Raw genomic sequence first — 13,898 nt, forward strand, 5'->3', positions numbered from 1 at the left:
GGTGTATTTTATGTGCCACCCACACAAGAGCCAGTCCAGGGGCACTAGCAATGATCTCGCTCGAAAATCCTATGAAGGCCACGCAAATTAACAATTAACAAAGCAATAATGAGATTGCATATACATTTTCTTTAGTATAATAGGATTGCCTAGAAGTAATTATTTTCAAAAATCCTTTGTGGTTATTATGTCTTTGTCTTCTATTCCTTAAGGACCTATATTGATAGGTATCAATGACACAATGATGTTGATGTTTAACACCTTGATCATCCCTGACCAAACAGATGTTCCTGCCATGACCATCATATTTGCTTTATACCTATCTAGATCTACATTATGTTACTACTCGCATTTCTAGTAAAATAAAAAAAATGTGGGGGTGAGTTTCATTGTCGTCAGGAGTCACATGTATCATTATTTAAAACAGTTTCATTCAGCTCCGTGCAGCTTAAAGTTTCATAGGGTTCTTACAGAAACCTGGTTCATTCAGGCTCAGTTAACCAAATTCTAGAGCTGAATCAAACTGTTTCAGATAATAATAATAATAATAATAATAATAATAATAATAATAATAATAATAACGGGCTCAAAAACCTTCCTATGCTTTGTCTTCTGTCAGTTTGCTGAGTTGATGAAATAAAGTACCAGTCAAGTATTGGAGTCAATGACATTGACTAATACCCACCCTTCAAAATTCTTGGCCTTGTGCCCAAATCTGAAACCAATATTTTGGAAAGTATGGGAAACAACTCTGGACATATTTAAGTATTATTAAACCTCCCCAGTAAAAAGCATAGACTTCGCTGTACATATAGAAGCAGTGATAAGTGAACCAATAATTAGGATTACAGTTGTGTAATTTAAGAAAACATGGAAAATTAGCATATTTAGGAAAACAAAATACTAAGGTTAATTAATCAGAGGTGCCTTACTCATGAAAGTCAGCTATTAAGTAGAGCTGAACATATAAATGCCAAACATCAAAAGTCTAATTAGAAATACTAATGGAAAATTAGCATATTTAAGAACACAAAACCACTGAGGTTAATTAAGAAGAGACACCATCATCACTATCTCCATGACTAAAATATGCAAATTTTTCATGCCTATTTTGCTTATATTACATTCATTCTGTATGAAGTGTCCTTTCACCATTTGTCACATGGAAACTGTGTAGAAACACCTTGTATGTATGAGATGCATAATACATTCATAAGGGGCCTCTGTTGGTCATTGACTTTGCTTTTGCACATGTATACTCTTTTACTTGTTTCAGTCATTTGACTGCGGCCATGCTGGAGCACCGCTAAGTTATGGGGACATGAACACACCACTATCAGTTGTCAAGCAATGTTGATGGGACAAACACAGACACACACACACACACACACACACACACACATATATATATATATATATATATATATATTTATTTATTTATTGGCTAAACTGGCAATATGACCATCCCCAAGTACAACAACAAATATATATATATATATATATATATATATATATATATATATATATATATATATATATATATATATATATACATATATACGACGGGCTTCTTTCAGTTTCCGTCTACCAAATCCACTCACAAGGCTTTGATCAGCCCGAGGCTATAGTAGAAGACACTTACCCAAGCTGCCACACACACTGGGAATGAACCCAGAACCGTGTGGTTGGTAAGCAAGCTACTTACCACACAGCCACTCTTGCACCTATAGCTACATTCATTTTTTTTTCTTTTCTTTTGAGGGAGACTGACAGTTGCCTATGCAAGTCTCTTCTCTCCATGCTGCTGTTGTTTATTCAAAGGTAAAGGTTGCTGACTTAGGTCAAAGCCAATATGACTTGCCGTCAGTGACATTGCAGACATTACTAAGAAAACATGACGGGCTGAAGGAAATACTGCAAATCATATTGCTCAACCCTCTAACAGTTCTGCCAACAACTGACCTGGGATGGTATTTGTTTTTTTTTGTTTTTTGTTTTTTGTTTTTGAAAGGCTAAGTTGACTGTGACTGGATTTGAACTCAGAATACAGAACATCACAATAAATATTATGAGACAATCCTTGTAGCACTCTAAAAACTCTGTCTCCTTTCACAGTATATAAGTTCATGTGGGATCATGCAAAACACTGGGTGATATATTACCAAATATTTTATTCGGTGTCAACTTATATAGCTTATGTTAATCCTCAGTATATTTAAATGTATAATTTCTACTCACAGAAATGCAAATGTTGTTTTGTTTGGTTTTATGTTGCTAGTGCTTCCTGCTCTGCCACTCTACTCTTTCAGTTCAGTTCTACTTCATTTACTTCAAGACACTTTTGAAATCAAAACATTTAAATGAAATAATGGTTTCCTAGTTATAGGCACAAATGTGGATGTGCGGTTAAGAAGCTTGCTTCCCAGCCATATGGTTTTGGTTTCAGTTCCACTGCATAGTTCCTTGGGCGTTTTCCTTCTATTATAGTCCCTAGGCAGACCAAAACCTTGTGAGTTGATTTGGTTGATGGAAACAGAAGAGAAGCCTGGTGCCATGTAAAAAGCACTGGTGATGATGCCACATAAAAAGCACTGGTGCTGATGCCATGTAAAATGCACCCAGTACACTTTGTAAAGGGGTTGGTATTTGGAAGGATCCAACTGTAGAAACCATACCAGAACAAGCAACAGAACCTGGTGTGGCCCCTGACCTAACCAGCTCTTGTCAAACCATTCAACCTATGCCAGCTGGCAAATGGACATTAAATGATGATGACAATATATGTATGTACATATGTGTGTGTTTGAATGTACCTTTGTCTTTGGAGAAATATTACCTTACTTGGAAACAACCTTGCCCGGACTTGTGCCTTAGAAGGTGACTTTCTAGGTGCAATCTCATGGTCATTCATGACCAAAGGGGATCTTTACCCTTTTACCCTAAACACAATTTATGAGCAGTACTATCTTAAGGCATGGGCATGCTGGACAAGTTGCCCAGGGCCCCCACAGGCCAAGAGGCCTGATTCTAAGCTATGTATGTTGTGCTTTGCTATCAGTAAATAAATATTATAGGGTCCAGTGTATTGATTCGCCTGGTGGCCTATAATGCTGCTAAAACAGCCCTGTTTATGGGTTATGACCAGTAACTGAACTCAATGACTCTGGTCTATCAGTAGTTCAAATATTTCTGTAATTATTAAGGTATTTTAACAAAATATAACGTTCATCTCTGTATTCTAAAAGAAGCTGTAGACATTTCTCTACCACCATTGCATTTAATAAGCCAGCATTGCCAGTTAAATCACAAATTTGATTAGATGTCTAGAATAAATTAAAACTGAAAATCTACAAACTACAATCTAAAAAACATCAACCTTGTCAATTAGTCGGAGATCAAACAGCTTGGTTTTTGACATGTCATTTACTGATAATTATGGTTAAATAGTGATGTACTAAATTGCCTTAGAACTATTGTTGGCTATGAATTGACTTCATATATGTCAGGAGATAGACATATTAACCATATAGCTAACAAAAGTATTCGGATTAGCTTGAAATATATTTAATTTAATTTCATTGATGAAGTCCAATTGATGTTTTTTTTCTAATTGTTTAACTATTGTGTGGTTGTAGCTCTGCAGAGTCTGTCTATATGTGATAGTTAACTAGTCTTTTGATTTGTAATTACATTTCATGCTTCTGATTCTGACTAATTAAGTTTTACTTAATTGATTTAGTGACATTTTTGCATGTATTTCTTTCAAGAAAGACTATAGCTTCTAGTAAGATTCCACCTCACTGCTGTTTCATACGAATACAAGCATACTCACACATAGACAAATTAGGCACTTTATATGCAAATACACAGATATGCACACGTATTTGTTTTAAATTTAACTGGATTAATTAATGATTGTTTTTCGTTCTTTGGTCATTTTTACTCAAGATTTTATAAGTTTCCCAAATGTAATATTGCTTTCATTATTTTAATCTAATGTAAAGATTTAACTTCAAACATTCTCTGGAACAGATTCGGTGTAATTCTGATATTTATTTAGACTAAATCACTGTAAAAGATTTTTAAAATCTTAGATTAAAGAGTAGAAGGAACAGACTTGAAGTTTATATTGTTTTCTCAAGGTAACAAAACATTTTATTCCCAGGTTGCAGAAATTGTGGAGCACCAAACTGTTTTCCTTTTTCAATCTTATTAGAGTTGACTTTGTTATTCATCTTTTTGGAATTTCTACATCTGTCGATGCATAAGATGTCCAACCTATGTTATTTCACCTGCTCAGTGATTTCTCATAATGTTCTTCCAATACTATTCCTTTTCTCTTCAGAATCATCGATTATCATGTAGTTTTTTTTTTTATTTTGGCAATGTGATTTATGAACAATAGCATCGCCTGGCACTGGTTCACTGCATTTCGGCTGGCAAGAGTGGCAAAAATGTCTCTGTAATTCAATGGACTTAGTTTAAAAAGCAATTCTTTTGCTGATGTTTACATCTTTCACCAACAAATAACCAAAGGTATAAGCATACATGCACATACATTCATACATCCAGATATAGACACACATTACAGATACATACACATGCATACACATGCGCACACACACACACAAACACTTGCACACATGTGTGCATGCACACTCACACACACATACAGTGGGCTTCTTCACAGGTTTTGTCTACCAGGTTCCACTCACAGGATTGAGGCATACTACTTAAAAGACTTCAACCAATACCCATGTATTTTTGCCCCCTCATCATTTGATATTGATTTCTATCGTTCAACCCCACTTGCCATCCATTATACTTTCACCCCTATCCTTTCGAATGGTGATGTGATAATAAAATTAAGTACCCAGTGGACTCTGTTAAGTGTAGGGTCAAGAGACTCCTTTAGTTTTTATCAAACACATTACACCTTTCTAGTGCTGATGCCTCAAAAAATGCACCCAAGACTCTCTGCAAAGTGGTTGGTGTTAGGAAGGATATACAGTCAAAGATACAAAACTAAAAGAAAGACTTAGGAGATGAAGTTCTCCAACCCATCTAAGAAAATAGCTAATCACCCATGCCAACATAGAAAGTGGACATGAAATGATGATGATACTGACGATGATAATAATGATGACAACGGCAACAATGATGACAACGATGACATTGATGACGAGGATGATTACAGTTTCCCAAGGTTTCATGCAGTGAGACAAAGCTGAAACTATATGACTCTAAAACAAACTTCTTAAGCATATAAACATACCTGCATCATTAATCTAGGTGGCCAACGATGTTCAGACCAGTCTCTCTGTCTAACAGTTACTGGTGTAAGATTTAACTTGCAGGGGGGGGGGGGGTACATAAGAATATAAGACAAGTTATTTGAAACAGTGTTTAGAAACCATAATTGCTAAAACAACCAGTGGGGTAATTCTGTATCATTATTTTAACTTCCTCGTTTTGCTTTGTGGAAAGTGACAGCTACTTTTTATGTTTTGAGAGTGTTGTAGTTTGTATCCAGCTACACACCATGTTGCATGGTGGCTTCATGAATAACAGAGTAAACAAAAAAAATTTTAAAAATGAAACAAAATCTAAAAGTGTAGACCAAAACAATCCAGGCATTTCTTGGTAGCCTCAGTGCTGTTTGGCATTGTTGGAGTGATCAATATTGTCGAAGGTGCTAAAATTGTTGTGATCTTCAATCGACAAGTTGATGGGGGAATGTCCCGTAGTGTAATCTATATGTAAAATGTAGCAGCTGTAATGTCTTAGAAGACAGACAACCTACAAATATTTAATCTCTTCATTAAAGCTGTCCAAACTGATGCTGAGAAAATAAACAGTCATTAACACACTGATACGTATAGTCACAGATACATGTCTATACACTCGTACATAGATTGCTATTTATACACACTCTATTTACACATAATTACTCTCATGTACTTAGAGAAAAAAACATTTGTATACTAACAGGTACATATACTGACAAGTATCAATACATTACACAGCCATACAAACATGGTTCAATAGCATCTCAGTACAAATACAAGACGTATAGACAGTGGAAAGTGTGTTGATCTAATAGAGACGTCAGGCTGTAGTATACATATATACATATATATATGTGTATATATATATATATATATATATATATATATATATATATATATATATATATATATATATATATATATATATATATATATGTATGTATGTATATATATATATATATATATATATATATATATATATATATATATATATATATATATATATATATATATTAATTCAATATTTGGAGCCTGAATTAAATATAAAGGAAAGCAACCTGTTTTCATATAAACAAATTGCGTTTACATATAACCAATCAATAGATAATCTTTCTCAACGTAAGAGCTTCTTTCTGTAGAAGAACATGCTGAAGAATTGGTCATAGGATTACTAGAGAAATTACACAAAGCTTTGTTGACTATTCTTAATGCTGTTTTTATTGATTGTTGTTGATCTGTAGTTTGAAGCTATCTCTGATCAAGCTGATCTATAGATTCTAAGTAGAGTGATTAAGTGCAACCCATCCACAGATGCACAGCTTCAGGTTGTGTATATGGAGGAGGTCTAGTCAAAGACCATACTGCACACTCTGACTTGCTGTAGATGGTTGTATGCTGTGCAGTGTAAACAACCTGAGAATGCTGTGCTTTCCTCATTGTCCAGTTTATTTGTGTTTGTCTGTAGATTATTATTATTATTGTGATGACAATGGATACAGGCAAAGTGAGCCCAGTCTGAATATAACAGCTGTTGCATTTCTGCATTTTTTATAGGAAGTGTGCATCCTTATACATATTTAGGGCTAATAACACTATGGGTGTTGCTGCTAGTTTTGTGTGTATGTGTTGTTTTGATATTTTCCTTTATTGAGCTGAAGAAACAGTGTTCTTAGGATGCTGTTGTAATGTTATTGGGTGAAGGCATGTGACTTAGTGGTTATGATATTCAGCTCATCATTGTGAGGTTGTAAGTTCAATTCCCAGTAGTACATTGTATCCTTGAGCAAGACACTTTATTTCATTTTGCTCCAGTTCACTCAACTGGCAAAAATGATTAGAACCTGTATTTCAAAGGACCAGCCTTGTCACACTCTGTGTCACGTTGAATCTCCTCGAGAACTATGTTTAAGGGTACACATGTCTGTGGAATGCTCAGCCACTTGCATGTTAATTTCAGGATCAGGCTGTTTCATTGATCGAATCAACTGGAACCCTCGTCATTGTAACCAACGGTGTACCAGTGTCCTTGGAGTGTTGCAGACATACCTATTTGTTTTACCCTTTAGCATTCACATTCTCTCAGGAGTAATGATTATTTATTCTCGTTTTGTATCAATCATAAATCATTTTGTAGCTTTGAGTTTTTGCAGAGATAAGTGTTAATTTTCAGAATGATATTGCAGGGTTAGTGTGAGAGGTCAGATCTGGCCAGTTTGATCATAAAACAGGTAGAACGTTTAGGGTTAAAGGTGATTATGCATATGGATTGCAAGGGCTGAAACAAACTGCTTGATCATTCAGTTTTATATTTTTGCTTTGTTGCGCAAGGCTTTTGTCTTGTAAAACCTGCTGTTGATTTTATTCTGTTCCAAGTTGATTCTGATTGCATAGACCAACGGTCAGATGTATTCCAGCCATGACCGTCCCATGACCACTCTCAAAAATTAAGTCAAAAGACAGAAAAAATAATCCAGAATCCTTGTCCGGTACCAGATCGATCCCAAAATCTAATCAGTTTGTGCCATTCATGAGGCCAAACATTCCTGTAAGTTTCATCCAAATCTATCCAGTGGTTCTTATGATATCTTGTCCACGAACCAACAAACAAACAAACACAACTAGAACAATTGGAGGTGATTTGTTTAGCTAAAATCCTTCAAGATGGTGCCCCAGCATGGCCGCAGTCCAATGTGTGAAACAAGTTAAAGTTAAAAGATAAAAACTAATGTTTTGGTTAGTAATTATTAACATTACTCAGTTGTTAGTAATAATGCATAGCCACAGAATAAATCCATGACTTTTATAGAAGACAAGCAAAGAAGACACAGCTCTGCCATGATTTTGATGTCTTTCTACATTTTTCCATTCCCCCACCTCTACATAATATAAACATACGCACATAACTGGCATGGTGTATGCTTTTCTGATTGAATTGTGCTTTGAGGCAAATAACATGTTATATCCTTGGGCAGTCTAGCTAAAATATGGAAACCATATCACAGTTGAGTTGATTGATGGCAAAATATATATAAAATGTTGGAAGCCAATGATTTTACAGGTAGCTGCATTGTATATATGTACATATATATATGTGTGTGTGTGTGTATGATGCAGTTACCTGTAAAGTCATTGGCTTCAATATTTTATGTATAAAAATTCAGAGTCTTGGAATCTTCCAAACCAAAGTAACATGGAAAAAGGAATGTAAAAAAAAATCACCAATAAAATGGTAAAACAAAATTAATATTTCTTTGATATTTAAAGAAACTATGATCGTAAATGGTTTAAAGAAGTAAAGTTAGAAGGTATTTGTAAAATATCTTACAAGACACATTGGTAACCTACTCCCTTTCTTAATGACCACCAGTATAGTTTTCATAAAGCCAGATCCATTGGTGACCTTCTCTCCTTTCCTTAATAAACTGTTATGGGTTCTTTAAAACTAGATCTTTTGGTGACCTATTCCTCTTTTCTTAACGACCACCAGTACAAGTTCTGTAGGGTCAGATCCACTGGTAACATATTCTCCTTCCTTTTAATGACCATCATTACTGTCTCCAAAAATACCAGATCCATTTATGACCCACCCTCCTATCTCACCTGCTAATGTGCTCTTGTTTTAGAGGAATTCAGTGAAGCATTGTTGTTGCTCTCAACAAGTTTTGACTGTCTGAAATCAAAATTGCTTGCCTATAAGCTTCACATATTTCTTATCTTCTGGCTTAGGAACTTCCTATTAGATTACATTATTGTGGTGTTTATTGAAGGAGCTCTTTCTATGTCTCATTCTAGTGATTCTTGTGTGCCACAGAGTCAGTTCTATCCTTACTCTCTTCTTTTTATACATCAATGACTTACTTACGACCATGACTAACAATGCTGACTCTTATAATGATCGCACTACCTTTATTCTTCCCTAACCTTCCCTAACCTTCCCTAACCATGCATGTCCACATGTAGCCTTTATTTCACATGTCAAACGTACACTGACTCCTTGATTAAAAACCTGAAAAGCATCTCCCAGTGGGTTTATGTCGGTTTTGTCTTTTTCAACAAGAAAACACAAACACTGATTCTATGAGATAAATATCACTGCACCATTTAACCCTTGATTATGAAGAGTGCACAATTACTTCAAATATTGGTCATACCTGGGACCACATCCTAATGACTAGTTCTTCTTTCCAAGACAAGAAGGAACTCCAAGTCCCAACAGTTATTGATATTCTACAACTCTTGGATGTGGCTCACAATGAAGTATTGCTCCTACTTCTGGACTAGTGCTTCAACTATACATTCAGGCACCCTAAATACTTCCAGAAAAGAACCTCTGACTGGTTGACATGAAGTCACTCACAGACATGCTCCAGCCTCTTTGGTGGTTTGCTCTTCCTGCCTTTTCTACCACTACTATAATGGCCTCTGATTTTAGGAGCTGATGAGATTCATGCCACCCCTACTCAGACATTCCTAACCCACTCATCTCTTGTCCTTTCACCACCCCTTTTGTGTCCAATCTTCTAGGCCTCACATTAGCCACAACACTCAATTCTTCCTCCTCAGGACATTAGCCTTTTGGAATTTCAGCTCTGCTCATGTCTTTACTGCAGTTGTTGATTTGCAATAGTTCGAGTGGAATATTAATAGTATTGACCTCACTGATCTAGGAGGGGCTGTGACGGCTATGGGTACTGCTTACCCCTTCCTTCAGACTCTGTGAGTTAAAAAAAGAAAGAAAACCCTTAAGTGAATTGCATGAAGGAGACACACCTACTTTTTCCATTAAACTGTGCACAGCTCTTTCTTGGTTATATTTCTCCAATAAATCTATTGGATCAAATTTCTCAATTAAATCTAAGAATGCTAAATGGAAATTAACTGAAAAAATGTTCATGAATATTACTTGCAAATTGTTTTCTGAAATACAAATGCAGAAAGGGATTTGAAATGAGATTGAAAAAGATTTGTAAGTTAATGGGAAGTTTTAGAGTAGGAGCAGATCTTAAAGAACCTTGGAGGACATTAGAGTAAATCTCACTCAATCTGGAAACATTTTTTTTTTTTTGTATTTTTAGTCTCTTGTATCCATGAATACATTAAGGAATATAAATAACATAACACGATGGAAGTTGTAGAATTTATTGATTCCATTCTTGGATGATTCCAAATGTCTAAAAGGTTTACAAGTGGATCAAGTTATTGAATGAAACTGAAGGAGAAAGAAATATTTACATTTAATCGCTGGTAGCATGATGCTAATTGAGAAAGAGATGAGATGTTTTTGCTATTGTTTTTCTTCAAAGATAGTTCCAAGATGGCTTTTGAGAAATCTGTGTTCTTGAATATATTACTGCATTGTAGTAGTGTAATAAAAAAAAAAGAAATATAAAGATGAATAAACAAATAATGGAAAAAATAATTAAGTAAAAGGCAATTATTTTAAAATTGAGAGACTAACATCTAGAGTAAATAATGTTATAGACTGCTGGGATGAAGAATGTAAATTATTAATGGAGTTAGAAATGATAGAGAAATAAATAAATAAAGGCAACAATAATGACCATTTTTACCTTAGAATAGAAAATGGTCAAATTTGAATGTAACTAGACTTTTAAGAATGTTTTAGATTCAAGTGAACCATTTAGCATAAATATTTAAAAAAAGTTGATGGCTAAAATATGCTAGGTGTTTAAAATGTTATTTTATTTAACTGTATTGTTTTGGAAAACATGAATTTTCACAGAAAAGCTCAGACAAATGTAAAAATTATTACTAGAATGGAGTTTGTTTAATGTCTAAGACATCTGTATAGTCACCATTGTCAGATTTCAAAAAAGAAAAAAAAAAGACAACTTGACTTTAATTGAAGATAATTAGCTTAAAGTGAATTTTTTTTTCTTTTTAAGAACCTGAATAATTAATTAAGTCAATTCTTATAACTAATTTCTTACAAGACCTGTTACACTCCAAGATAAAACATAAGACTACTGCAAATTTATTTCTGTAATGAAATAAGGCAAATATTTAAATGCCATTGTTAAGTAGGGCTAACATATTTAATGTAATGAAACCTTAGCAAATTGCTTGATTAAAATAAAGAGGTGTAATGAAAAGAACAATCATTAGCTTGACTAATTCTGGTCAAGAATGATAAAAGAGATAACTCCTAAATTCCAAAAGACACAGAAACATCTGTTATCTAGTACTTCTCAATAGAAATATTGTGTGATATTTGTTCTGTCCGGATAGACAATCTCTCGTTACTCTGTGCTGTCAGAACTGCAGTGTACAATTGATTGGCGAGTCAGTAAGTTTAACAAATGAACACTATCATTCATCCATTGTAGTATTATATATGAAGAGAGAGGTGGTGGGGGAGAAAGAAAGGCAGAAGGAAAGAAAGAAAGTGATAAAAATCATCCAGCATGAATATGCTTATGAGATAAGTAGAGACAACCAAGCAAATAATACATGGAGTCAGACTAGTGCAAGCATGAACCTGAGAAAGCATAGAAATATAAAGCAAGAAAACAATCAAAAGAGTGTAAAATGAAGATAAATACACCAAAGGCAGAAACAGAAGAGTATCTGACTTTTTGGATGGTACCCTTTATCAAAGAGAAGAAAAAGTATTGAAAAAGGCAAGTGAAAGAGAAACTGAATGTGTGATACTGAAATGAAATTCATCTGTTTACATGACATTGATGGTTTCATGTGGAGGAAAGAGCTGTCTCTATCAATTTTTACAGGTTCTCTGAGACCAATAAGAGTGAGTTGGTTGATGTTCCTCTTGAAACACTACAAGTGGACAATTGCAGGAAATAATGAGCAGTATGCTAGTACCATGTAAAATACACCCAGCACACTCTGTAAAGTGATTGGCATTAGGAAGAGCATCCAGCTGTAGAAACCATGTTAGAACAGGCCATTGGAGCCTGGTACAGTTCTCTGGTTAACCAGCTTCTGTCAAAATGTCCAAGCCATGCCAACATGAAAAATGTTGACAATGATGATGACGATATGTTAACTTCAGAAAGACTATTTAGGAAGAAAAAAAGGAAGGATTAGACATAATGGTTAGTGAGTGGCCTGGAGGAGAGTGGAGTAAAAACAATATGGGTGATGCGAGGAGAGATGAGTGAGCCTGGTGGGTCTCTGTAGAAATGGAATGAAACTTGCCAGTTTTGAAAAGAAGAGGCCACTATTAATAGCAGTAGATGAGAAATAGTAGAGAGAGACAGAATGCCTGTGTGCTTGTGACTAGAATGTTGATGAGCTACTACATACAAGTCAGTGAGGGATGGCTGTTTTGAATGTATGATTTGTGTGTGTGTGTGTGTGTATCATGTTTGTATGTGATTAGCAACACTGTCCCAAATGTGGAACAGTATTCTAGTGTGGGTCTCACTTTTGCTTTTTAGATAGTTAACAACTGTTTGGAACTGAAGTATTTTCTGAGAAAGTTTGGTAAGAAACTCCTCCAGAAATATATATGTTTGCAAATTAAAAACCTTAAGAATGTACATGTCTATGTGTGAGAGAGTACATATGAGGGGAACCTGAAAAGTTCCTGGCTTTGGGTAAAAGAAAATACCCAAAGAATCAGTTAATTATGATTTTATTCAACATATTCTCCTCTTAGATTCACACACTTTTTGCAGTAGTCCTTTAGTTTTTCTAAGCCCTGTAAAAAATAACTAGGAAGGTAAGACCTCCAACTAGGCCTTTCATGATAACTTTAAAGCCAGTAACTTTTCAGCACCCACTTATGTGTGTGCATGTTTGTGTATTAAGGTTTTGATCCGTACATTTTGAGCACCATCACTCTATACATGGACATCCAATTAAATCAACTCTTGACTGAGTCTTTATTTATTTCTCTCCCATCAGGTAAGTTGATCAAAGGAAATTAACTACCTTGCCTGAAGTCCACTACTAATCATAGGGTGTGCAGTCTCATGCCACACCTTATGATTATCGGTGCCTTTTCTTCTTGGCCATTATTATAGATTTTTTTCTTTTCTTTATGGCTATATTCACACATTCTCACACATTCATGTTTCAATATATAAATATATATAAGGTGTTGGACTGGCAGAAATGTTAGCATGCCAGGCGAAATGCTTAGCGGTATTTCGTCTGTCTTTACATTCTGAGTTCAAATTCCGATGAGGTCAACTTTGCCTTTCATCCTTTCGGGGTCAATAAATTAAGTGCCAGTTGTGTACTGGAGTCAATCTAATTGACTGGCCCCCTCTCCAAAAATTTTGGGCCTTGTGCCTAGAGTAGAAAAGAATATATAAACATATCTTTCTCTCTTTGAATATTTATTTCTATATATGTACATATATCATCATCATCATCATCATCATCGTTTAACGTCCGCTTTCCATGCTAGCATGGGTTGGACGATTTGACTGAGGACTGGTGAAACCGGATGGCAACACCAGGCTCCAATCTAATTTGGCAGAGTTTCTACAGCTGGAGGCCCTTCCTAACGCCAACCACTCAGAGAGTGTAGTGGGTGCTTTTACGTGTCACCCGCACAAAAACGGCCACGCTCAAAATGGTGTCTTTTATGTGCCACCTGCACAAGAGCCAGTCCAGGGG

General features: G+C 35.2%; 1 protein-coding gene across 2 annotated transcripts in view; it reads left to right on the forward strand.

Annotated features, from left to right (window-relative positions):
- The window catches only part of LOC106877721 (cGMP-dependent 3',5'-cyclic phosphodiesterase), a 436,212-nt gene that overhangs the window by 79,503 nt on the left and 342,811 nt on the right, over positions 1-13,898 (forward strand). The gene's annotated exons all lie outside the window — the stretch shown is intronic.

Source organism: Octopus bimaculoides, chromosome 13 (genome assembly GCF_046866305.1).
Source record: "Octopus bimaculoides isolate indiv1 chromosome 13, ASM4686630v1, whole genome shotgun sequence".
Classification (NCBI taxonomy): Eukaryota; Metazoa; Mollusca; class Cephalopoda; order Octopoda; family Octopodidae; genus Octopus; species Octopus bimaculoides.